At 41.2% G+C, this 27,692-nt stretch overlaps 1 protein-coding gene and 1 pseudogene across 7 annotated transcripts in view; one reads left to right on the forward strand and one right to left on the reverse strand.

Moving 5' to 3' along the window:
* The window catches only part of BNC2 (basonuclin zinc finger protein 2), a 478,719-nt gene that overhangs the window by 75,274 nt on the left and 375,753 nt on the right, over positions 1-27,692 (forward strand). The window lies entirely within an intron of this gene.
* Positions 20,352-20,576, reverse strand: LOC109562871 (cytochrome b-c1 complex subunit 7 pseudogene; annotated as a pseudogene).

Consider the following 27,692-nt stretch of genomic DNA (forward strand, 5'->3'; position numbering starts at 1 on the left):
AAAACCTTTTAGAATCTATTTTCTTTGTGCCAGGTACCAGATGTTGATGTTGGCAGTGCTTAAGAGGGTCACAGGGCATTTACAATCACTAAGCTATGGGAAATAAAATTCCAGGTCTGTTGTACCAAAGAGTATTTAAAACTCACGTTTACCTAGTGGTAACTGGTACAAAAGTATTTTTTCTATCTGAGCCCCTCTTAAGTAGGTATCTTAGAAATACATGATCAATGAAATTGCTGCAAAATAGATTTATGTTCCAAAGGCTCTTAGCATTACGAACCTTCGTAGGTTCCATTTAAGTATTTTCCCATGCAAAAAGCAGATTGCTGTCAACTGTGTTAGGACATGATGGGCTTTACTTTTGAGCTCTCCATTTCCAGTTGGAGGACAGAAGCTGTGCTCCTTGCCGTGTGCCTGTGCCAGAAAGGTGAGCGCACGTGCGTGTGTGCGTGCACACTAGACTAGATGATATTTTCTTAGTATCCTCTAGAAGCAGAGTTTTAGGGGAAAACAGAGTCTTTTGTCCCCCTCTGCTGTGGGTGATCTGAAGTCTTTTTTGTTACTGATAATGGTGATTGTAGGGAAAGAATGTTTTCCTCCACCCTTCAAGGGTCCCTGGATGGGTCAGAAATTAAACAGATTAACAGGAGATTAACAAATTATTTTTAAACAGGAGAAAAGCATACAGATACATTTAATATAAATTTTATGGGACATGGGAACTTTGATAAGGAAATGAAGACCCAAAGCAACAGACGAGTATTTCATGCTAGATTTTTGAAGAGTGCGCAGTTGTGGAGGGATATGGTAGGGTAAGGAGGGGGTCATTGTAGTGAACTGGGGAAAGACCCAGCAAGGCTTGTTAGTGAGGATTCTTTCCTGCATCCCTTTGTGTTCCGAGTTAAGATGCTTCTTTCCTCTGGGCATAGGGAGGGCGCCTGGCGTTATGAGGGTTTTATGGCCTGTCCCAGGGAAGAAGGATGAGGGCAAGGTCAGAGTAACCTTCTGCTGTTTTCTCAGACTCCTGAAGCTTAAGAGATTCAGTATACCATGGTGCTTTATTTTGTGGTTCTGAAGTCCATCAGGATACTAGGGTTAATAGTTTGAATGCAAAAATAGAATTTGGGGAAATAAAGTTCTTCAAAACAAAACAGATTCTCACAAGAGAACCTCTGTGATCATTATAGATTATTGTTTCTTCCGGATCTAACATTGAGAGTTTGATTGTGACTTTACTGAGCTTTTCCAAAGGATTTTAAGTATTTTTGCTATAGCTGTCAATTGAGATTTTGCTCAAGAAGTTTGAATTTGTCTATAAATACAGTGGGATTAACTTTTCTAGGCTCCAGTTCCTATCTTGTTTCTGCCCCAAAGAATTAGTTACTTTTCTGTAGAAAAGGGTAGTTCAAATAGTCTGTCAGGAATTAAGAAAAAATTAGAAGGAAATGTCATTAGTTGTGCCTCTGGTTGCTGGAATTGTAACTAATGTTTGCTTCTTTATGCTTTCTACACTTTTGAGATTTTCTGTAGCTGAGAGTATATTGTTTATAGAATCAGAGGGAGAAAAAAGATATATGTATGTATTTTGTATATGATATATACATATAGCATATCTGTATATGGTATATATACATATTATAGCTGAATTTGTTATAATTCAGGAGTCAAACATTGCCCTTTTAATTGCAGATACAGGAACCTTGGTTCTTGTCCTTGGTTCTGGACAATAAAAAAACATGGCCCTGTTGATGATGGTATAGCTTTCAGAGCTACCTACCGTTTGAATTGGTACATACAGGCATGGACCACCTTCTCAAGGGGTTTGTTGGTGACCAAAGGAAGCAGCTGTGTTTACAACTTAAATGGTGGAAAGGGCTCACCACTGTTGCTGTTATTGTCACATGCTTCTTTGGTTTCTGCCTGCCATGTGTATGTTCTGGGGGTATAGCCATAGTTTTTGTAATGCCCATTCAGTGTGTTTGTCAATGGAAGTGAGTTCATAGGACAGGATGGTGGGGAGAATTGCGATAATTTCAGAATTTTCTCTTATTACGTCTGTATAGTTTAGTGGAGAATATAAAATAGCATAAAATAAGTACCTACTGCTGGATAGATGCGTTCAGGATTTGCTTGTAATTCATACAGTCCTTTGGAAAAGGCAATGGCACCCCACTCCAGTACTCTTGCCTGGAAAATCCCATGGATGGAGGAGCCTGGTGGGCTACAGTCCATGGGGTCGCTAAGAGTCGGACACCACTGAGCAACTTCACTTTCACTTTTCACTTTCATGCATTGGAGAAGGAAATGGCAACCCACTCCAGTGTTCTGCTTGGAGCATCTCAGGGACGGGGGAGCCTGATGGGCTGCCATCTATGGGGTCGCACAGAGTCAGACACGACTGAAGCAACTTAGCAGCAGCAGCAGCAGCAGCATATAGTCCTTAGCGTAGTTTTGAATGTTACTTCGTGTTGGAGGAATTTCTTTGAACCATAACATGTTACAGTTACTTGGAAAAATTATGTAGAAGATGTATAAAAAAACTGCTTTATTACTTTTTAAAAAATTTGGTTTTATTTTTAATTGGAGGATAATTACTTTACAATATTTTGATGGTTTCTGCTGTACATCAACATGAGTCACTCATAGGTATACATATGTCTCCTCTCTCTTAAACCTCCTTTCCACATGCTGTGTTACTTTTAAGTGTGATCTTGGGTCTAGTGCTTTCACCCTCTGAACTTTGTTACCTTCATCTGGGCATACTAATGACACCTTCCATTATGATAATTGTGGGGATTTATGAAAATGTTTTGTAAATCCATGTATGTTTCTTTTATTGACTAAGCTACTTTTGGCAAACTACCTAAATTTCAGTAGAGGTGATTTGAATCAAATCCTTGACTTCACAGCCCAGAACCAAACTGCTTTTATCCATTCTCCTTGAAAGAGGAGAGGTCAAAGAAGTATGATTTTAATTTTATTTTTGTGAGAGGCTGTGGTGACTCTAACCCCACACAGCTTCCATTAAAAAAAAACCTCAAAAACAGCTATTCATTTTCTTTTTCTAATTACTTGGCAGAAATTTAGAATTGAAAGAGAGAAACAAGTAACAACCAAACTTTGCTTGAACAAAAGGGATTCTTGGGTCCTGGAGACCAGAGAAATGAGCAGGAATGCTCAGGGTGAGTTTGGGTGGATTGCAGAATGGATTGCAGAACCTGGGTAGTAATTACTTTCACTGAACTAAAACTTTAACTTAATACACAGAAGCAGTTCAGTTCAGTTCAGTCACTCAGCCGTGTCCGACTTTTTGCGACTCCATGAACTGTAGCACACCAGGCCTCCCTGTCCATAACCAGCTCCTAGAGTTTACTCAAACTCACGTCCATTGAGTCAGTGATGCCATCCAACTATCTCATCCTCTGTCATCCCCTTCTACTGCCCTCGATCTTTCCCAGCATCAGGGTCTTTTCAAATGAGTCAGTTATTTGCATCAGGTGGCCAAAGGATTGGAGTTTCAGCTTCAACATCAGTTCTTCCAATGAATATTCAGGACTGATTTCCTTTAGGATGGACTGGTTGGATCTCCTTGCAGTCCAAGGGACTCTCAAGAGTCTTCTCCAACACCACAGTTCAAAAGCATCAATTCTTTGGCGCTCAGCTTTCTTCACAGTGCAACCCTCACATCCATACATGACCACTGGAAAAACCATATCCTTGACTAGATGGACTTTTGTTGGCAAAGTAATGTTGCTGCTTTTTAATATGCTGTCTAGGTTGGTCATAGCTTTTCCTCCAAAGAGCAAGCGTATTTTAATTTCATGGCTGCAGTCACCATCTGCAGTGATTTTGGAGCCCTAAAATATAAAGTCTGCCACTGTTTCCACTGTTTCTCCTCCATCTATGTCCCATGAAGTGGTGGGACTGGATGACATGATCTCAGTTTTCTGAATGTTGAATTTTAAGCCAACTTTTCCCTCTCCTCTTTCACTTTCATCAAGAGGCTCTTTAGTTCTTCTTTGCTTTCTGCCATAAGTGTGGTGTCATCTGCATATATGAGGTTATTGATATTTCTACTGGCAATCTTGATTCCAGCCTGTGCTTCATCCAGTCCAGCATTTTGCATGATGTACTCTGCCTATAAGTTAAATAAGCAGGGTGACAATATACTGCTTTGATGTACTCCTTTTCCTATTTGGAACCAGTCTGTTGTTCCATGTCCAGTTCTAACTGTTGCACAGAAGCAGAGCCAGATGAAAATTCAGATTTGGACCTCTTCCCTTCCTCTGCAAGTGCTATCTCCCACTTTCTTTCTGGAGGCAGTCTTCTCTTTTGTGAGATACCCTTTCTTTCCTTCCTGGGACTTCACATGGATTTACATGCCCCACCCTGGCAGACTCAGGTTGTAACTCAGACCCTTTTGCTTTGGTTGTCTTGGACAACTCTTGGTAGGGACATATGACTTTTAGATCAGCCAGCTTTCCAGTAGCAAGAAGCCCTGGTTCTTTAAGAGTTTTCAATTAGATGCCAGGTGTTGATAGATTCAGTTTATTTTGGGGTTCACATTTCTAGAATTGGCAAGCTTTAGCTCTTGGATTTTTGTGACACTTATCAAATATGTGCCTTCGGGGGCCAAGGAGGTTTTATTTTAAAGCTAATGTGTTCATTTCAGTTCAGTTGCTCAGTTGTACCTACTCTTTGCGACCCAATGAACCACAGCATGTCAGGCCTCCCTGTCCATCTCCCAACTCCCGGAGTCTACCCAAACCCATGTCCATTGAGTTGGTGATACCATCCAACCATTTCATCCTCTGTCGTCCCCTTCTCCTCCTGCCCTCAGTCTTCCCCAGCATCAGGGTCTTTTCAAATGAGTCAGCTCTTCGCATCAGGTGGCCAAAGTATTGGAGCTTCAGCTTCAGCATCGGTCCTTCCAATGAACACCCAGGAATGATATGCTTTAGGATGGACTGGTTGGATCTCCTTGCTGTCTATGGGGCTCTCAAAGAGTCTTCTCCAACATCACAGTTCAAAAGCATCGATTCTTCAGTGCTCAGCTTTCTTTATAGTCCAACTCTCACATCTATACACGACTACTGGAAAAACCATAGCCTTGACTAGACGGACCTTTGGGGACAAAGTAGTATCTCTGCTTTTTAATATGCTATCTAGGTTGATCATAGCTTTTCTTCCTAGGAGCAAGCGTCTTTTAATTTCATGGCTGCAATCACCATCTGCAGTGATTTTGGAGCCAAAAAAAATAAAGTCTGACACTGTTTCCACTGTTTCCTCATCTATTTGCCATGAAGTGATGGGACCAGATGCCATAATATTAGTTTGCTGAATGTTGAGCTTTAAGCCAACTTTTTCACTCTCCTCTTTCACTTTCATCAAGAGGCTCTTTCTGCCATAAGGGTAGTGACATCTGCATATCTGAGGTTATTGATATTTCTCCCAGCAATCTTGATTCCAGCTTAAGCTCCCTCCAGCATTTCTCATGATGTACTCTGCATATAAGTTAAATAAGCAAGGTGACAATATACAGCCTTGACGTACTCCTTTTCCTACTTGGACTAGATCTGATAGAGTGAGTGCCTGATGAACTATGGATGGAGGTTCGTGACATTGACAGAACTCAAGACCATCCCCAAGAAAAAGAAATGCAAAAAAGGAAAATGGCTGTCTGAGGAGGCCTTACAAATAGCTGTGAAAAGAAGAGAAGCGAAAAAGGAGAAAAGGAAAGATATACCCATTTGAATGCAGAATTCCAAAGAATAGCAAGGAGAGATAAGAAAGCCTTCCTCAGAAATCAATGCAAAGAAATAGAGGAAAACAATAGAATGGGAAAGACTAGAGATCTCTTCAAGAAAATCAGAGATACCAAGGGATCATTTTATGCAAAGATGGGCTCAATAAAGGACAGAAATGGTATGGACCTAACAGAAGCAGAAGATATTCAGAAGAGGTGGCAAGAATACACAGAAGAACTGTACAAAAAAGATCTTTACGACTCAGATAATCACGATGGTGTGATCACTCACACTCACCTAGAGCCAGACATCCTGGAATGTGAAATCAAATGGGCCTTAGGAAGCATCACTATGAACAAAGCTAGTGGAGGTGTTGGAATTCCAGTTGAGCTATTTCAAATCCTAGAAGATGATGCTGTGAAAGTGCTGCACTGAATATGCCAGCAAATTTGGAAAACTCAGCAGTGGCCACAGGACTGGAAAAGGTCAGTTTTCATTCCAATCCCAAAGAAAGGCAGTGCCAGACAATGCTCAAACTACCGCACAATTGCATTCATCTCACACGCTAGTAAAGTAATGCTCAAAATTCTCCAAGCCAGACTTCAGCAATACATGAACCGTGAACTTCCAGATGTTCAAGCTGGTTTTAGAAAAGGCAGAGGAACCAGAGATCAAATTGCCAACATTTGCTGGATCCTCGAAAAAGCAAGAGAGTTTCAGAAAAACATCTATTTCTGCTTTATTGACTATGCCAAAGCCTTTGACTGTGTGGATCACAAAACTGTGGAAACTTCTGAAAGAAATGGGAATACCAGAGCACCTGACCTGCCTCTTGAGAAACCTATATGCAGGTCAGGAAGCAACAGTTAGAACTGGACATGGAACAACAGACTGGTTCCAAATAGGAAAAGGAGTACGTCAAGGCTAACATGTTGATTGTTAATAATTTTCTAGTGTGCGGTGGTATAAATCAATGTAAAGCTGTATGCCATTTAGTGACATGGATTGGGAGGGGCATGCGTATATTTATATTTTCAAGTGATTGTCAAATCTGTAATACTTGAGAATTTATTCATTCTACAACACTCTCAGACCCAAACCATCTATTATGTAGTGAAAAAATTGTATAACTAGAGACATGATACTTACTAACACATTAGGACTATGAATGGACTTAAATTCAAGTTTTCTGAGTTCAAGTTTAGTGGATCAGAAGAGTTGCTACCTTATGGGATTTAGAGAGAATGACATTTAAACGTGTCTGTTTCGAGTGTTAAGAACAGGAACTAACGAAGGGAAAGACTTAACAAATGAAAGCCACCATCGTTGCTGCTGTCATTTTTACTTTTTATTATTGCTGTCATTACGACCACCACATTATGCAAGATTGTCAAACAGTTCTTTGGTGTGTGCCATGCTGGAGAAGTTCATCTTTTGCTAATACATTGAAGCAAGTGCTCAACTTATGGCTCTATGTAAGGAAAATTCCACAAAGCTTCTATACTTTTGATTTCCATAAAGACTTAGGAGGAAATTCCCTGGAAGTACAGTGGTTAGAACTCTGTGCTTTGACTGCTGAGGGTCTGGATTCAATCCTTGGTCAGGGAACTAAGATCCAACAGGGTGCACTGCTGCTGCTGCTAAGTCGCGTCAGTCGTGTCCGACTCTGTTCGACCCCATGGACTGCAGCCCACCAGGCTCTGCCATCCCTGGGATTCTCCAGGCAAGAACATTGGAGTGGGTTGCCATTTCCTTCTGCAATGCATGAAAGTGAAAAGTGAAAGTGAAGTTGCTCAGTCATGTCCGACTCTTAGCGACCCCAGGGGCTGCAGCCTACCCGGCTCCTCCATCCATGGGATTTCCCAGGCAAGAGTACTGGAGTGGGGGCCATTGCCTTCTCTGCACAAGGTGTGGGGCACTGCCAGAACAAATGGATAAAAAAAAACTCATGGAAAGCATTGGTAGAATATAGTTGAATGGTAATTTGGAATCCTAATTTTGAATTTTGTACATTGTGTCTATTTATGGATTGATTTGGAGAAGGAAATGGCAGCCCACTCCAGTATTCTTCCCTAGAGAATCCGGTGGACAGAGGAGACTGGTGGGCTACGGGGTCGCACAGAATCGGACACGACTGAAGAGACGCAGCAGCAGCAGCAGCATGGATTGATTGGTGAAGAAAATGGCAACTCACTCCAGTATTCTTGCCTGGAAATCCCATGCACATAAGAGCCTGGTGGGCCACGATCCATGGGGTTGCAAAGACTCGGACACAACTTAGTGACTAAACAACAACAGCAAGGGTTGATTATATTTCCAACATACAAAAATTTGGCAAACGTGATTCCGTCAAAGTTCATCCTCTTGAACCAACAGGGATTCCCTGGAATCGTGATTCATTTTTCATCAGTCTCCTTGTTTCCTTAGCCATCTACATGGAATATGTAATATTTCAAGTATTTAAATTTCCTAATCCTGTCAGCACAGGGCTTTAAGTTGGAAGACTTTAGTTATGAAATCTATTCTGATGTAATTATTTAAAAGATCTGACTTTTGAGGAATTTATCTTATGGCACAGGAGTATACTTACAATATGTTAGTTGAAAAGAGATAGATATAAAACTATAAATATTATGACCCCAACTGCCATATAAAAAGGTAGATATATTAACAACAAATACTGGAAGGTAATATATAAATGAGTAAATAATAGTGTTATCTGTTCTCTCGGTAGATTAATAGCAAGTATGTTTTTAAAACTTTTACAAATAAAATTGTAAACTTTCTTTGAATTAACCTGCGATTCACTTCTTTAAAAAAATTTTTTTTTATTTATTTGGCTTCGCTGAGTTTTAGTTGTGGCATGGGGAATCTAGTTCCCTGAGCAGGGATGGAACTCAGGCCCTCTGCATTGAGATCGTGCAGTCTTAGCCACTGGACCATCAGGGAAGTCCTTGAAGCTCACTTCTTAAACTTTGTATAAATTAAGAAGAAAGAAATTGTCAGTTGTAGAGGAGAGCATGGCCACCCACTCCAATATTCTTGCCTCCGGGATTTCATGGACAGAGGAGCCTGGTGGACTGCAGTCCATGGGGTCGCAAAAGAGTTGGGCATTACCGAAGCGACTTAGCGTGCATACCAGGTAGTGATTAAAGCCAGCTTGTGTCGTACTAGCTCGACTCTGGGTTTGCTATTTCTCAGGTAGTGTAGCTGAGTAGAAAGAGTATGGCTGTTGGAGCTAGGTGAGCCTGGTTTTTACCCTGTTGCCTTCATTTAAGAGCTTTGGGATTAGGGAAGTTGCTTCTCCGAACTTTAGCTCTCATTAAATCAGCAATGCTCTGTCCTTTTTAAGGTCTCTTATTTCTGAAAGTAGCTTTCTCTTGGAGGTACTCAGAAAATACTAGCCTTTTTCTCTTCCCATCCATTATCCTCATTTCCCAATGCCATAAGGATCAGTTCAGGGAGTAACGGGACTTGGAAAAAAGTTTTAGTTTCATATTAACATTTTCAGTGGGCTTCTCTGGTGGCTCAGTGTTAGAATCCGCCTGCTAATGCAGGAGACATGGGTTAAATCCCTGGGTTGGGAAGATCCACTGGAGAAGGGAATGGCAACCCACACCAGTATTCTTGCCTGGGAAATCCCATGGACTGAAGAGCCTGACGGGCTAGAGTCCATGGGGTCACAAAAAGTCAGACACAACTTGGCGACTAAACAGCAAGAGCAGCAAGCATTTTCAGTGGTTTACCTTTTCGGTCATCTTTTTTACTGTACAAGTCTTGGTTTCTGTGAGTCTCACATCCTTGGGAACCAAACTCATGACTATCAGGAAGTGTCTTTCTGCAAGGGGTGAGAAAACGGAGCAACCCTAAATGGTGGTGTGCTCGCTGGAGCAGCGTGAGAGCGTGTCAGCCTGGGAACGCTGAGCAGCAGCCTCCCCATCCACCTCCCCCTGGCAGGCACGCAGAGGGTGTGGAGACGACTCTGGGGCTGAGAGAGGGTTTGTAATTGCATGGCCGTCTGGCCTGCCCTGAGCATTCTCTTCCCTTCCAGGATTCCTGTAATTGTCATCAGATGGCTCAGTCTCCCAAACGTTTCCGTTATTGCAGTGACTTCTGGAGTGTGTTTAAGGGGGAAAGAAACCAGCCAGAATTAGCAGTCATCATTTGTTTGTGTCTGTTCTGTTGTATGTAGACGTGTGCAGGGCAGGCATCTCTGGAGTATAGAGAAACTGGTCAGATGTACAGTCCTTGCCATCTTCTCTAGTGCCTTCCTGCTGCTTTTGCTATTGCTTTTCCTCCTGTGCTACTCGAAAGGAAAACAGAATTGATAAACGATGAAGGAAGGGGTCCTATTTTCAACTCTAGGCTGTTATTCTTTTGGTCTCTTTATTTCTGGGGACAGTTATACAACATTGCATCTTTCCTGGGTGCAAGTCTTCAAGAGGTTAGGAGTTGGACAGTGAATAAGTCCTGTAATGAAAGATTCCAAGTCTTGGGCATGGAGGAAACGAGGCATTTGAGACAGACTTTGAATTTCAACTGATAGAGTTTGAATGACAGAAATGATAGCGTTAATTGGCAAAGCAGATGTTCAGGTGGAAAGAACAGTGATAGGAGAGATGAGATGATTTGGAGCGGTGAATAGGATGCAGTTGAGCTTTAAAATAAAAACTTTGTAAATTTGCCTTCGTTCTTTGAAGAGGGGTCAGCCTAATTCCAATTTTAGGCTGAATGCTATCTGTAAAAGCATAGAAGGAATGGCTCATGCCCTCAGACCCACTCTGAGTCTTTCAAGGTAGTATTTGAATTTACCTTCATCATAAGCCTGCAACTGAAAACTTAACTATAGGAAGATATCTTGTCTCGGTAATTTTTTTTTATTCAGGTAATCTCCTGTCCTTCCTGCTTTGCTAAGAAGGAAAGAATTGCCTAAATGAAAAAGGACGGCTAATTTTTTAAAAAATGAAAATGGAGCGATCGCCACATCTAAACCTATGTGTTTTTCCACCCCCTTGTTCCCTAAGCAGAGCCTGAATACACAGGTTGAGGTTGGATATGATTGCTCAACTAGATAATTTTGGGAAGTGTACAATTGAAGAGAACTAAAACAGTTTCTTCTGATTCATGCTGTTGGCTGAGAAATTATGCTTTTGAAAAGCTACTTTGCTCTACTGGCTCTTACTTACTTAACGAGTGAAGTAGTTCATTGTGTTCTGGTGCCCCTGTTTGTGTGGTGGTGGACTGCTCTCAAAACTCACAGGGACCCAGCTCTAGAGAGTCATGTGAACCATTTCACATTTGTCATATGCCTCTTATACAATAATTGTATTAAATACTGATGCTTACCCTGAAACCCATTCTACCTCTTTCTTCCCAAGTAGCCAGACATGGGAGATGGGTCCAAGATAGCTCATGATTAATATAAAAACCTAAGTCATGATCATTTCATCCCCCTTAGGAGCTGTTGGTCTGATAGCAGGCATGTGACTAAGTTCTGGCCAGTAATTTATAAGAGGAAGTGTGCTAGACAAAGGTAGTGAAAGTTACCCATCTGGAAGGAGAGAGAAATTCCTGCTTGGAATTTGTCAGTGAGGCTTAGTGAGGCAGTGAGCAGACTCAGGGGGCTGAGCATGGCAACAGCAAAGGCAGAGCTGGTGTCCTTGACACTTAGCCCACGCCTGCTCCTCCTGACTTGTTCTGTGAGAGAGCTCATTGTTTCAGCTCTTACAATCAGGACTTTCTATTACCTGAGGCCACCCTGATTTCTATCTCATAAAATGTATCTATGCATTTATCATGTCCCTTCCGGTATTTTCTGTGTGATTTGGAAAGTAGTTCTATTTTAAAATCTTTTTTAAAAACTAAATATTTTTTTGTCCATGCTGCATGGCATGTGGGATGGTTAGTTTCCCGGCCAGGGATCAAACGCATACCCCCTGCCTTGGAAGCGAAGAGTCTTAACCACTGTACTGCCAGGGAAGTCCCCTGGAAAGTAGTTTTTTATAATCTGTAATTTAAATCACACTGTATATCATTTAAAGTAGTTTCTATTTAAGGCATGAGAGACAGGTCCCTCTTTTTGATGGGAAACTAAAACTGTTCCCAAGGCAAGCGCGCGGCTGCTGGTGAAGTCATCCTGTGGACCATCTTGTCTTTACCACGAGGTACCCATCACAATGTGATGGGACAAACATTTTTGAGTTTGGTTTGTATTAGTTCTGCCCCAAATCTGAAAGTGTTAGAGGAGAACTACTTGATTACTCTGAGTCATACTGAATTAGGTTTGTCCAGTTTCTAGGAGTCAGTGTTTCACCCCTTTCAGTGACCGTGTCCTTCTACTTTCTGTGGACAGTAGACATGTTAGTGAAGAAGTTTTAGAGAACTTGACCTGTGGAGAGAAACCTTTTGAGTTCAAAGACTTGTGAAAGTCCCTTGGACAGCAAGGAGATCAAACCAGTCAATCTTACGGGAGATCAACCGTGAATACTCACTGGAAGGACTGATGCTGAAGCTGAAGCTCCAGTATTTTGGTAATCTGATGCAAACGGACAACTCATTGGAAAAGTCCCTGATGCTGGGAAAGATTGAGGGCAGAAGAAGAGGGAGTCAGAGGATGAGATGGCTGGACGGCATCACCGATGCAACGGACATGAACTTGGGCAAACTCCGGGAGGTGGTGAGGGACAGAGAGGCCTGTCCTGCTGCAGTCTGTGGGGTCACAAAGAGCCCGACACGACTGGATGACTGAACAACGACAACAGTCTGCTTCTCTGCTTACTCTCTGCATACCCTTGTATGCATACCCTCTGTATACTCTCTGCATACACATTATATGACTTGCCTGTGCTTCAGTATGCTGCTGTAAAATGGAGACGATACTGGTACTTGTACCATGAGAATTCTCCTGTGTCATGAGAATTCTATGAGATTTAAGAAAATCTCGTATAATAATGCCTGGTGCCTGCTAAGTATATGTTTGATAGGATAGTATCTATTTGAATTTTTCAAAGTACTTTTTAAAATGTGTTTCTCCTTTGTCTCTCAGAACCATCTGATGAAGGAGGAAGTATCATTAACCCTATTTTATAGGGTACTGTGTTAGAATGTAACTTTGTTACTAGTGATAGAATTGGGATTATAATCTAGATCTCTCCTCTAATATGTTGTACCTGACCCTGAATTGGGTCTTTAGGAAGTGACTTCCCTGGTGGCTCAGACCGTAAAGCGTCTGTCTACAATGTGGGAGACCTGGGTTCGATCCCTGGGTCGAGAAGGTCCCCTGGAGAAAGAAATGGCAATCCACTCCAGTACTATTGCCTGGAAAATCCCATGGACAGAGTAGCCTGGTAGGCTACAGTCCATGGGGTCGCAAAGAGTCGGACACGACTGAGCTACTTCACTTTCTGTTTTTGTGATCTTATTAATTAGAAGGTGTAGATGGGAAGGGCATAAATTCCTGTTGGTTAAATCTGACCCAGTGGTGAGCCAGTTCATTCATTCTAAAATTACTTGTTTACTTGTTAAACAAAGGTATTTCTCACTTTGCATGCTTCCAGTACGGACAGCTTTCAGTTGTTGTGATTAATTAACATGGATCCTCCATCAACACAGCTTACATTTTGGTTATTATGTTACATTAACAGAGTGTATTAAAGTACAGCCAGCACATCCTGTTATTTGGTTCATGAACAGACAGCAAAGGGCATAGCTGTGTTGCCTCCTTGTCTCCCAGAGATAAACTCATGTGACATTTTGTGAAAATGGATAATTCAAAGAGGGAATTGGCGGACAGAGATCAAAGTGCAGCAAAGAAATGTGAAGTGCTAACTCTGGAAGTGAAATTTGAACCTTTCCTAAATCGAGTTCTAGGAAAACAAGCTGACTGCAGGCGTGTCAACGCTGCCCCTGTTCTAGAGCCTCTGTGTGTGCAGCCAGAGGAGTTAGGGAAGAGGAAGCTGCTGTGTAAATTAGAAAAGCGATTGTGACAAAAAGGATGAACGCATAACAGAGGAAAAGATGCTGGTAGAAAACGTCCTTTTAAAGAGAACTCCTCAGAGATACTGCAGAACAATGAAAACAGAAGGGCTAAAATGTTGGAAGCTAATCCAGACTTAGACAGGAGTATGCCCGTACAAAAGATGCTCATTTGATGTTTTAAATTATACAGTGAGAAGAAGGCAGCACTGTTCAAACTACTCAGACTAATCTTTTTTTTTTTTTTTTTCAGCCTACTCTTGATGCTTTTTTTCCCGATAAATGAAATGCTTTAATTCTCAAATTTCTAATGTTTTAAATTACAGTGTAGTAAATGAATGTTTTGCTTTTTTTCATCTTCCTATGTAACTGCTTTTTAGTGTTTTTGACAAAAAATGTTACAGATCATAGAGAAGCTAGAATTTTTCTGTTTGGTATTAAGGTTGCTCTGCATGGTTTCAGCTTGCACGGTCATGTCCATCATCTTGTATTAGTGTGCAGGGCAATGGCTGCCATTGTTTACTGAGCCAAGTGAACGCTCGTGTAAGTGCTGGGGGTGCAGTGAGATAGCGACGCCTTATGAAACATCATTCCAACAAAAATTTATTGACTATCTGCCATGGACCAGGTGGCATACACACGTGGATAAAAGTAGTTCTTTTTCCCTAAGAATTCACATTTCAGTTGATCAATGAGAGACAAGAGCATTCATTATATCACAATATATGCATGCTTTCTTTGAAAGCAGTGATAGGGAAATAACTTACTAACTTAACTGCCTGGGAGTGTGAAGGTTGAGAGAAGGAAGACAGCCCAGAGGACTCAGTGGTTAATATGGAAAAGCTGTTTAAGAGCCGAACAGTGGTTAAGACATTTCTGCACAGAGTATGCAGGGAATTTAAAAAAGTTGGTTGCTGCTGGAATGTGAAAGGCATGATAGGGGACAGATCAGCAATGCTGTGGTACTTGTAGGCAATGGGAAACCCTTGGGATTTCTCTGTAATTTCTTTCAAATTAAGGTATAATTTATACACACTAAAATTGACCCATTTTAGTGCATCATTTAGTGTGTTTGATCTTAGTCTTGTAACCATCACTGCAATCAAGATGAAGAACACTTACAGCACCTCCTCAGTGCTCCTGAGTGACTAACCCCTCCTCCCAACCCCAGCCCCTAGCAGCCACTGACCTGTTTTCTGTCCTTAAAAATTTGCCTTTCCCAGAACATGATATAAATGTAATCCTACAGTATGTAACCTTTTAAGTCTGGCTTCTTTCGCTTAGAATAGTAGTTTTGAGATTGATCCATGTTGTTGCATGTGAAAAAAAAGTGCCTTTGGGTTGTAAGCAGGAGAATTCTATGTGAGATTTGATTCGAGGATGAATTTGAGAGAATGGAAACCAGAGGCTTGCACTATAATTTAGCAAGGTGCTGATGGAGGGGAGTTGCAATCAAGAGGTGGGAGTACCAGACCACCTTACCTGTCTCCTAAGAAACCTGTATTCACGTCAAGAAGCAACGGTTAGAACTGGACATGGAACAACTGACTAGTTCCAAATTGGAAAAGGAGTATGACAAGGCTGTATATTGTCATCCTGCTTATTTAATTTATAAGCAGAGTACACCATGAGAAATGCTGGGTGGGATGGATCACAAGCTGGAATCAAGATTGCCGGGAGAAATATCAACCACCTCAGATGTGCAGATGATACCACTCTAATGACAGAAAGTGGAGAGGAACTAACAAGCCTCTTGATGCAGGTAAAAGAGGAGAGCGAAAAAACTGACTTGAACGTCAACATTTAGAAAACTAAGATCATGGCATTTAGTCCCATTACTTCATGGCAAATAGAAGGGGAAAAAGTGACATTTTATTTTCTTGGGCTCCAAAATCATTGCAAATGGTGACTGCAGCCATGAAATTAGAAGACACTTGCTCCTTGTAAGGAAAGCTATGACAAATCTAGGTGCATTAAGAAGCAGAGACATCAGTTTGCTGAGGAAGGTCTGTATAATCAAAGGTATGGTTTTTCTTGTAGTCAGGTATGGATGTGAGAGTTGGATCATGAAGAAGACTGAGTACCAAAGAACTGATGTTTTCAAATTGTGGTGCTAGAGAAGACTCTTGAGAGTCCCTTAGATTGCAGGGACTGCTGCTGAAACTCCAATTCTTTGGCCACCTGATGGGAAGAGCCAAGTCATTGGAAAAGACCCTCTTGCCTGGAAAGATTGAGGGCAGGAGGAGAGGAGGCAGCAGATGATGAGATGGTTATATAGCATCACCAACTCGATGGATGTGAGTTTGAGCAAACTCCAGACAGTGGAGGACAGAGGAGCCTGGTGTGCTATAGTCCATGGGGTTGCAAAGAGTCGGACACGACTGAGCAACTAAACAGCAACAGCAGTCCCTGGCCTAGGAAGGGAACCACCCTGAAAAGTGATAGGCAGAGTTGCTTGCCCCTCTGAGGAAGAGCTTTTCAGAAAGGTGATTTACCACACAGATGCTCATACCCAAAAGGTATTGGGTACAAAATTTGCCCACAGCCATAATTACAACTAACAGAGCCCTTCATCCTTAGGCAGTTCCATGAGGTAGAGTGTTTTTCTCGTGTCTCACAGATGGGGAAACTGAGGTACAGAGAGGTCAAGTAACTTTCCCAAAGTCAAAAACACTTGCAGAGCTGGAATTCACACCCAGGTCGTCCGGCTCAAGTCCGTACTCTTTCACAGGAACATGAGGTCTTTGAGTTCTAGGATGCCAGCTCTGGGAATTATTTCATTTCACGGTTAAGAAGGATCGAGTTTAGAGTTGCTCTGAGGCGACTCACTGAGCATTGCAGACAGTGATGGAGACAGGACTAGTTTCCCTCTGCCCGGGGCTCTTGCCATTCTTGCAGTTTTGGTACCTTTGTCTCGGTTGCGTGTCAGTTTCATATTAGTGAAGAATAACTGTGCTGACATAGGCAGACTGGCAAAATTTGCGTTTAATTCCTTGCTTTTCCTTAGCCTCGGCTCTCTCTTGTCTGGGAATGTACTAATTGGCTCTCTTCCTGTCCGCTCTGTCACTTTATTACTCCCAAGGGAGCCCAGAATCATTGTTACTGCTCTCTAGCCTGTCCTGTTTGGTCCTTGTCCGATCTTGTTCTCTTTCCAGTCTCTTCCCATTAGTATCTGGTGGGGTGGGGGCAGAAGATGCCTGATCAGAGAGTTGCATTTTGGGGTGTGGGAGGAGCTGGGACTCTTGTGGTATTGGGGTCATTGTGGTTCGGATCAGAGACCTTCACTGGGCTGCTGACTGTTGGCATTTTGATTCTCCTGCCCCACGTGTACCCACCAGAGCACGCCATCCCCACTTTGGGTACAGGGCATCTCTCTGCATTTGAGGTTCAGAGCTAAGGCATAGTGCTGATCAGCTTGCCCCCAGGCACCTTGAGTACACAGGGTGTCTGAGATAGAAGAGGGTGCTCTTGTCTTAACAGTTTACATGGCATCTTTTTTGTGTTTTCATGTTGAGGAGCCAAAATTTGGGGATAATTTTCTTTGACATTCGTAACCTTTCTTTACAGAAAAATCCCTCCTGTAGGCTTATTCAAGTGGAGATTGATATTTTTCTTCTGTCTCTTTCTCTCTTCTTTCTTCCCTTTCTCCATTCTTCCCACCCTCCTTTCTTTCCTTCCTTGTATAGTGGGTCTTTGTATGTAAAAATGTAGCTCCTGTTCTAGTCTCTTCCACCCACCCAACCCAGGAATGAAGTTGAATATTAATACGTTATGGCCACCATTCTCCCGCGGCTTACCCTTTCTCCACATTTACTATAATTAAACATGTCCTTCTCAATTTCAACTCAGAATACCTGAAAAGACTCCCTGTTCCGTTAAAAGAAAGCAAATTTCCCCAGGTAAGTTCCCATATGTTCATATGTTTTCTGTAAAAACTGGCACACACTTTTCTTTGTATTTTACCCCTGTCAAATGAGATCCTTATAAGAATAATCAGCCAGTCCAAGCCTCTCATCTCTTTTTGCCTGCATTTTCTTGGGTAATTTTAACTCCTTTTCTGCCATCCAGTAAAGTTTGCATCTTTCTGTCACAAGAGTGTCTGGGATTTTTGAGAGTGCCACCTTCCTTTCAGTTCTCTCAGATGACCCTTGAGCTCTTTGTCTATTCTGAATGGGTGCTTTTGCAGGGGCGGGTAGAATTTTCCTCCACATCCCTTGGGGGTGGGGGAGTCCCAGCAAATAGTGTCCTTGGGGTCATTTCTTTGTGTAAAGGATGCATGTGTTTTTGCATGATGTTTCTTAAGGAGGTCCCCCCAAATGTGTAAGCTTTAGGTCTTACCTCATTTTCATCCCCTTGAGTTGTTCCTTTTAAGGAATGTATAGGGAGAGCTTCCATCACCCAAATTAGTCACCTGATGCATTTACTTTATCTGACCTTCCAGTTGCAGTGTAACATCTTTTAAGTTTTCTAATTCTGCTCTCTGAAAATGCAGAGCATTTATTCACCCATCATGTCCATCAGGAGCTGAAGGCCACGACAAGAACCTTTGCTGGAGGGATGCCTTAGAGTTTGGGTGGTCCAGTCTCTCATTGCAGCTGGTCCAGGTTAGCATCTAGAAGAGAGTTGGGTTTGGCAGAGGTGAGCTTAAGGTTCTAGTTCTTCATCTCTAAGGTGCAAGCACATTAGCTTTTCAAAAAAATAGACGAGAAAGCTGTCTCTGGGGATGCTTTGTAGTGCAAGCGCACACAGAAACCGCACTCCATCTGTAAGTGACTGTCCTGGTCTCAGAGGCCAGAACACCTGAGCGATTGTTGTCTTCCCATTTTCTGTCCATTCCCTTCATTCACCACATCCTGAAAACTGACTGTTTTAGTGTGCGTTACCTCTTGGAGCTATCCTCTCCTTAAAAGTCTCATGACTGCTGTTGAGCTCGTTTGCTCCTCTTCAGTGTTGCTGCCCTACCGCAAGCTGGCTGCAGTAACTTTTCAGGCTCCCTCCAGGAAGCTCCACTCCTTGGGATTGAAGGCTTTTGAAAATATCTCTGACTTTGTCACTACTCAGGCCCAAACTTCATTCATTGCAAGCTCTCTGATCAGAACAAGCCCTTTACTTCTGTATTCAGGGTCCTGCTTGAGAGGAAGCCAGCCTATCTTTCCACCTCAGTCTCTGACACTTTTTATACTGTGTTTTAGCCACATCAGTTCCTGGGTTTGCCTCCTTTTTTGCAGTCATTTTCTCAAGGCACTTAAGGCTTTGTGGCTTGTAGGAAGTTACTCGAATGGTTGTATGATACTCCAGACTAGGTTTAAAAATTCCTGAAAGTGCTTTGTTTTGTATATTTTTAGTAGTGGTAGGTGTTCAAGTACTCAGTGAAGAAAGTAGCCCTAGATTGTTCCAAAGAGCTTTCTGAGCACCCCATCAGGCACACAGAGCGCTAGTTATCTGCCTTCCCCACCACACCCAGAGCCACTCTATAACCGAGACTGTGCAGAGTCTCTTGGATTGAAAAGATAAGCACATTTGTTTCTCACTCCTGTGATGATGCTCTCCTCCATTCTTTGCATAGGATTTTTGTTCTTGTTTTAATAAAAAATTTTGAGCTTTTTGCCACGCTTACTAGAAAAAGAAAACCAGATGCTCTTCCACGGTTAGTGGAGATGTATTCATCCCTTTGTGTTTGACAGTTTTCATCATTAAAAAAGTTTTTTTTCCCAAAGTTTTAACGTATATGTCAAGACAAAACCTTTAAAAATTTAAGTAAATTTTAAAATTTATATTTTAAAGATTTGAAAATTTACTCATGGCTAATCAGGTGGTTGGAGAAGGAAGTGGCAACCCACTCCAGTATTCTTGCCTAGAGAATCCCGTGGACAGAGGAGCCTGGTGGGCTGCTGTCCATAGGGTCGCCCAGAGTCGGACAGGAATGAAGTGACTTAGCATGCATGCATGCATTGGAGAAGGAAATGGCAACCCACTCCAGTATTCTTGCCTGGAGAATCCCAGGGACAGAGGAGCCTGGTGGGCTGCCGTCTATGTTGTCGCAGAGTCGGACACGACTGAAGCGACTTAGCAGCAGCAACAGCAATCAGGTGGTTACATCACTAAAATTTGTAATGATAGCTCTAATTTTAAAAACCTGTGGCTGATTCATTTTGATGTTTGGTAGAAACCAATGCAGTACCGTAAAGCAATTATCCTTCAATTAAAAATGAAAGAAAAATACAAAAAAAGTGTTGATATTTCATTTGTATTACTTTTTCTGGTTTAATTTTTTAATTGGAGGAAAATTAATGTTGTGTTGGTTTCTGCCATACAACTTAAAAAAAAAATTTATTTCAAGTTTTTATTTTCCTGAACTGGGTCTGAGTTGTGGCATGCAGAGTCTCAGTACCAGTGTGTGGGATCTAGTTCCCTGACCAGAGATGGAACCCGGGCCCCCTGCACTTAGCCACTGGACCACAGGGAAATCCCTTGAATAACTTTTTTTAAATTGTAATAGATATGTATTTAAAGTAATACATTTATAGTCTAAATAGTTCTGCATTGTACATTTCAGGTTTAAACTAACTTCATAAAAATATTTGATAACAGCTATATCCACAGATTTAGACTACTAAATTATTTCTCAGCTCATTCTTCTCTCCCTTTTCTTTCCCAAAGCACCTCTTTCAGAGATGGTTCGAGGTAGGCTTTATCCTCATATTCTGTCCACTGTGGTTTAGGCAGAATCTGCTGCCTCACGTGCATGTCCAGTGCTGTCTTAATGCGAAACTCTCTGTCGTCATAAACGTTCTCAGGAAGCCTTCTTACGGCCTGTTTTGCATCGTCATTCTCATATATTGTATCATCTTGCATTAAGCCCAGTTTATTGAACCCAGCAGCATTGTAATACCCTTTATAAATACCCTCTGGCCACCTGCTTGATGCTGAAATGGCACAAGCTGCTTGCCATGTTGACCTGAGACCCTTGAATTACTTTTTAAAGACATTTCTAGATAGCATGGAAGGAAGGTGAATATAGTAGTGGTTTATATAAATTCGGGGTTTAATTTGTGAATTAATTTTGAAATTTGAGTTTGTTCTTTAGCTATTACAATCATGTGCCAAGGAGATAATATAAAGCAGTGTATATTGTTTGAAGCTTTGGTAAGGTCTTAAAGTGTCCTGTATGTATAATTGTTTCATTAGGCAACCTGAATTTTGAGTAAATTTGTAGATTCTTGAACCTTGTAATCTGCAAAGAGTAAGCTTAGCTATAATAGGCGTAAATCATTGTGATTTGCATAATTTATTTCTTCTGCATAAATATTGTACTCACATAGTAAAACTGCTGTCCTGGAAATCAGATTTTGATTGTCTGAGTATTTGTGGGGCTAGAGGAGGTTTTAGGGTTATGTTTGTGTTTAGATTTAATTTCAGGGGTAAGTTAAGATTTATGGTGAGCAGTGCACAGAATGTTTTATTTACTTTTTCCCAGATTATGAATAAAAACAACATCTGAATCTGATCTTTAGGAACCAAGCTCAGAAAATATGGTATTCTATTTTGATTGTTTCTCTTAATTGTGCCTTATTTCTGTTTATTTGCAAATTGTGTATTTAAGACATTAGCATATTTGATACCCTGTGATTGGACATATTTAACTTTCTATTAGACTGATGCTTTCAGGTTTTTGGACTCTGAAAGCAGGAGCCACATACGACCTGTCTTTTGTTCAAGGTGCTAACTGACTACACTCTTATGTTTCCATTACATGAAATGCACATCTCTGGTTTACTTGAGAGGAAATGCTTCTAAGACTTAGGCATACCTCACTTCTGTGGCAGGCTGTTTACTTCTTCATTCAGCAATTAATACATAAATTCAGTTTTTTTTCCCAAAAATATTAATCAAATGTATGTGATGTGCTATAAAGTATAGCAGGTAATGCTGAACAAAACAGAAACATTTCTTTTCCTTGCACTCAAAGTACCATAGAATCTAGTAGGCGAGAAAACTATGAAATCAGGTGACTAGAGTACCAGGTGCTAAACACTGTGGAGCCCTAAGCCCAGCCCATGTACAAGATGCATGATTGCCAGAGTCTTCCCTGCCCCCTTTATTTTGCCGAGTTAGCCAGATGAGGTGGTCTGTTGTTGAGATGCTACTGCTACTGCTAAGTCACTTCAGTCGTGTCCGACTCTGTGCGACCCCATAGACGGCAGCCCACCAGGCTCCCCCATCCCTGGGATTCTCCAGGCAAGAACACTGGAGTGGGTTGCCATTTCCTTCTCCAATGCATGAAAGTGAAAAGTGAAAGTGAAGTTGCTCAATCGTGTCTGACTCTTAGCTACCCCATGGACTGCAGCCCACCAGGCTTCTCCGCCCATGGGATTTTCCAGGCAAGAGTACTGGAGTGGGGTTCCATTCTCCATGTTTAGACGCTAAGTTGTGTCCAACTCTTTTGTGACACCATGGACTGTAGCCCGCCAGGCTCCTCTGTCCATGTAATTTTCCAGGCACGCATACAGCAGTGGGTTGCCATTTCCTTCTCCAGAGTATCTTCCCAACCCCGGGATTGAATCTGGGTCTGCTGCATTGGCAGGCAGGTCCTTTACCTCTGAGCCACCTGGGAAGCCCATAGAATGGTCTAGGAACAGTGACTAAAAATGTTCTTGGTACTAGGAACAACTCTGACAAAAGCTCAGAGTAAAGAGAGCACTCAGGACATTAGAATTACTAGTATGTTAAAACTTAATGGCAACCAAAACCCAGATCACAAAACTCTCATTTTGGATTAGAACATTTTTCTTCTGCCATTTACTTCAATGAGGAGATGAGAAATGACTGCAGATTTATTGTCTTGAGTCCGCATCTCTTATAACAGAAATATTTATTTTAGAAAGTTTGAATTATATGTGACTACCAAAAATGAAAAATCATTCATAAGGTTACTTTTTTATCATTTTGTAACTATAATTTTAGATTTTTTTTCCTATGCATCTTTAATTTTATAAAGTAGAAATGATACTGAATATGCTGCTTTGCAACTGATACTTTGCACTTATTATGAAAGTTACATTAATTGTCCTTCATATCTTTGGGTTCCTTATAAAATATGCACTTTAATCATCATATAGTATTCTGACATGAACCGTTTTTTATTTATAGAACCCCTATTATTGGCAATGTAGGTTTCTAATTTTTGCAACCTTAAATGTTGCTGCAATAGAATGTATTTTATTTAAACCTTTGATTAAATCTATGATTATTTCCCTAGGGTAATAAAAAGTATTTCCGTTCTTCTATGCTCGTCTTTTTTTGTAGATATGAGCTGCTTGTTTATCACCACCATGCCTGAAGATCATTCCAGCCCTGATGACATGATGTCTTAAATCTAAATCTTTAGATCTTTGGCATTTAGACCACTGCTCTCCAAGACACCTGCTTGAAGAGCTCGGTTTGGCAGTGATTCTCATTACACCCATATAAGTAAAAGCATAAGTTACAATAGATGATTTGTGGCTGGACATGAAATGTAAGGCTAGTGTTATGTGTTGATATACATGTGAAACAATTGTATCCAGTTTTTTTTTTTTTTTAAGAGTATCCACATGTCTAGAAGTGTTTTATCCAGGGAATTTTTTTTTAACAGAAGAATTCAGTCTGTTTTTAGGGAATGTTCTTTAGCTGCAGGTTTAAATAAACTTTTGGTCTGTGATTCAGAATATATCTTTTTTGAAATTTAATTTTTTTTTAATCTTTTGGTCATGCTACACAGCATGTGGGATCTTAGCTCCCTGACCAGGGCTTGAATCCCCACCCCTGTGTTGGCAGCATGGAGTCCCAATCACTGAACAACCAGGGAAGTCTCCAGAATGTATCTTAGTAGATGAATACCTCCAGAGTTAACAATCGAAAGAAAAACTGGAATTAAGTCAGCATTTTTTCTTAAAGACGTCAAGAGGAAAATTTTGCATAGAACCAAGGAGGACATCCTTAGATCTACTGGAGGTTTTATTTTTCAAAGATTTTTATGCTGAAGTCCTGTTATCTTCACCTGCTCATCTTGTTTGTAACTTAGGCCCCAGCATCATACCCAGTAAATACTTGCCCCCCCCCCCAAAAAAAAAAAAACACTTAAAAATAATGTATTTATTGAGATATAATTCACATCCCATGCGGTTTACCTACTTGGTGGTGGTGGTTTAGTTACTAAGTTGTGCCCGACTTTTGCGACCCCATGGACTGTAGCCTGCTAGGCTCCACTGTCCATGGGATTCTCCAGGCAAGAAAACTGGAGTGGGTTGCCATTTCCTTCTCCAGGGGATCATCCCAACCCAGTAATAAAACCCGGGTCTCCTGCATTGCAGGCAACTTCTATACCGACTAAGCTGCGAGGGAAGGCCAAAATTTACCTAATTCGGATGTTTTTTTTTGTTTCAGTGAGTTTTAACATATTTGGAGTTGTGTAACCATCACCACAGTCAAAGTTAGAACATTTTTATTACCTCAAAAATAAATGTTTACCCTTTCACTATCACCCATCCCCCAACACTCCCAATCCTCTGCAGCTGTGGACAGCTACTGATGTACTTTGTCTTCGAATTTGCTATTTGTATTTCATACAAATGGAATCATACTGTATATGGTATCTTACATCTTTCATGCATATAATATTTTAAGGATTTGTCCCTATTTTGCCAAATAACACTTCATTGTATGTAGTATGTATCACATTTTTGTTTATCCATTTATCAATTGATGGAGCAAATACTTTATAATATCTAGATGCATTTGTGTAGGTTTGTATTGCAAAGTTAAAAACTAAGAAATCAAGTTGCAAGATCCCAAGCTGGAGAGGCCTTCAGAGTTTGTTACTGGTGAAAGCATATTAGAGAAGTTTAGAATTCAGTTTGCAAGGTGGTTGGGTCTAAGGAGGAATATCCCATCATCAGTACATCCTTTCAGTTCCACCTGTTGGATGATGCTTAAATCTGCTCTTGTCTTCATGTGTCTGGTAAATTATCTAAGGAACATCTTTTGTTTGGTAACACATTACCACTACCATCCCCTAACATAGGCAACAAAGGAGTATCTTTAAAAATGTCGTTTTCTCTCAGAGTCCAAAATCCTTAACACAGGCTGCCCAGCTATCTCACATTAGGCCCTTGCTGCCTTCCGCTCACATCTCCCCCTCCTATTCTATGATATTGATTTTGTGCTTAATAAAGGATAACGGAATACTTTCTGAAGTTTTTATGTGGGTACCCTGATGCTGGGAAAAACTGAAGTAGGAGGAGAAGGAGGCAGCAGAGGATGAGATGGTTGGATGACATCACCGACTCAATGGACATGAGTTTGAGCAAACTCCGGGAGATAGCGAAGGACAGGGAAGCCTGGCGTGCTGCAGGCCATGGTGTTGCAAAGAGTTAGATGCGATGGAGCAACTGGACAATAACAGCCCTCAATTTCAGCTCTCATCACTCTCAAGAACTGTGTGCTAAGGATCCCTTTTGGAGCCTGGTGAAACAGAAACGTCTCATGAGCTCTGGGGTGCACTGTGCATCAGAATGTGCTTGTTTCCTTTGAACCTCTTCCCTGAAAATTGGAGATAACTTGCAAGTTGTCGTGAAACTTAAGGAGATGATATGTGAGTGTGTCTGGTGCATAATATGTGCTTAATAAACTATGTCCTTTAAATTTTTCATTTGGATTTTTGGTTGAATGTAGTGGTTTAGGTGAGTTTGATATTTCCTCCCCCCACCCTTTTTTTTGCGGAAAAGAGGGATTGATACATTATGATGATTGCCTGCAGTTTAGAATTTTTTCCTTCTAAAATCTATATTTTTGTCTCTGAATCCTGGTTTTGTGAAATCTCTGGAATTTCCTTAGTGCTTCTATATTGTGCCAATCAGCAGTACTTCCTTGGGTCCCTGCCTATAAAATAGCAATCTATCATTTATTGCCTTTTTTCCTAAAACATTTACATGTTTATATGTTTATTATTTCCTCATTTTGTGAGTAATTGTTGTTCATTTAAAAACCAGGAAACTTCAGAAAAGAGAGGAATAGGGAGAAGATAAAATTCAATTGTAATCCACTTACTTGCTGTGGCCATTGTGGTTTATGGTTTTCTAGACTTTATTCTTTGCAAAAACACATGTATGTGCCCATAGTTTTTGAAAAAGAAGTTGGATGGTGCTGTATGTTCAATTACTTTTTCCACTTGCCAGTGGGGGTGCTTGTCAGTGTTGTTATTATGCATGTGTACAGATTTGCATGTGTACAAGTTATTACGCATGTGTACATCAAGAATGCCCTTGTAGGGGAGTACCATGATGACTGTCACCAGTCCTCTTTGAATGGACATTTAGGTTGTATCTTAACTTTGGGTCGTTATAAACAGTGCTGGCTTTGATTTTGAAGTCACGACAATTCTGATAAGCTTTTTACCTCCTGAGTTAACAGTAATTTCCTTGAGGTTTAGTGCTCTTAATTTGGTGCTTGTGTTCTAGTTTCTTCATATCCCTACTTCCATTTACCTTAACAAAATGCTGTATCTTTGCTTTGGCACATACTGCTGTCATATCTGAGCTGTAACTTTTTAATAATTAATACTTCATATTGGTTAACATCTCTTTCCATTTTGGCATGGATCCTTACAATAAAATTCATGAATTCATTTCCGTTATATTTTCCATTACCTTATCTAACGTTGGGGTTTATTTAAATACCTCATTTTATTGATCTGAAAGAGAGTGCGTGTGTGTGTGTATGTGTTCAGTCACAGAGTTGTGTCTGACTCTTTGTGACCCCATGGATTGAAGCCCACTAGCTCCTCAGTTTTTGGGGTCTTCCAGGCAAGAATACTAGAGTGGGTTTCCATTTTCTCATCCAGGGGGTCTTCCCAGCCCAGGGATTGAACTTGTATCTCCTGCATTGGCAGGTGGATTCTTTACCACTGAGCCACCTGGAAAGCCCAAAGTGAGCACTTGCTTTCTTCCAAATAAAAGATTGAGTGGAGTGGTTTGTATTGAGCAGTACAATCAAAAGACACATATTTATAGTAAATTAACTGTTGCCCTAATTCTTAAGGTAATTTTTCATCCTGTATTGTTTTCCTCCTTTTAGGTCTGTTTTTGTGTGTGTGTGTGTGTATAGCCAGTTGATTATGTCCTTAAGCATTAGCCATTTTAAATAATTTTAATATGACGCTTTGTAAATTGTTGAAGTAAAAGTTGTTAGTTGCTCAGTCGTGTCCAACTCTTTGCGACCCCGTGGACTGTATCCCACCAGGCTTGCCTGTCCATGGGATTTCCTAGGCAAGAATACTGGACTGGGTAGCCATTCCCTTCTCCCGGGGATCTTCCTGACCCAGAGATTGAACCTGCATTGCAGGCAGATTCTTTACCATCTGAGTCAACAGGGAATCCCGAATCATATCGTATATTCAAGAGCCCTGGTTGTTAAACTGGAGAACGCATCTGAGCCACGTGGCGGCCTCTTTCATCACAGACTGCTGGGCCTTCCCCCCAGGTTTTCTGACTCTGTGCATCACATACACAGCCTGAGAACCAGCCTTTCTAATAAGTCCCCAGGTGATGCCGATGCTGCTGGTCCTGAGACTGTTCTTTGAGGATGGAACATAGAAATAATTTTTGTATTATCTATACTCTTTGTAATTATCTATAGTCTTTTTCTCTTTATGCCAGTACACATGGCATATATAACTGAGCACATTTTAGTAGAACCGTTTGTTGTTTCAAAAGGAAACAAAACCCCTTGTTGGCAAAATACAGAAGGATTACTGGATACAGAGCTGTAGCCTGGTGTGAGTGAGACCAGTAGGCGAGGCATCCAGAGTCCTAGACCTGGATTCTGTGGGCTGTAGTTTCCTTGAATCTTACACAGTCTTGGTTCACTTGTAGGAAAAAAAGTGATTGCTGCTAAATTTCGCCTGTCCCTTCACCTCCTGAATGTGCAGGCAAA

Source organism: Bos indicus, chromosome 8, assembly GCF_029378745.1.
Source record: "Bos indicus isolate NIAB-ARS_2022 breed Sahiwal x Tharparkar chromosome 8, NIAB-ARS_B.indTharparkar_mat_pri_1.0, whole genome shotgun sequence".
Classification (NCBI taxonomy): domain Eukaryota; kingdom Metazoa; phylum Chordata; class Mammalia; order Artiodactyla; family Bovidae; genus Bos; species Bos indicus.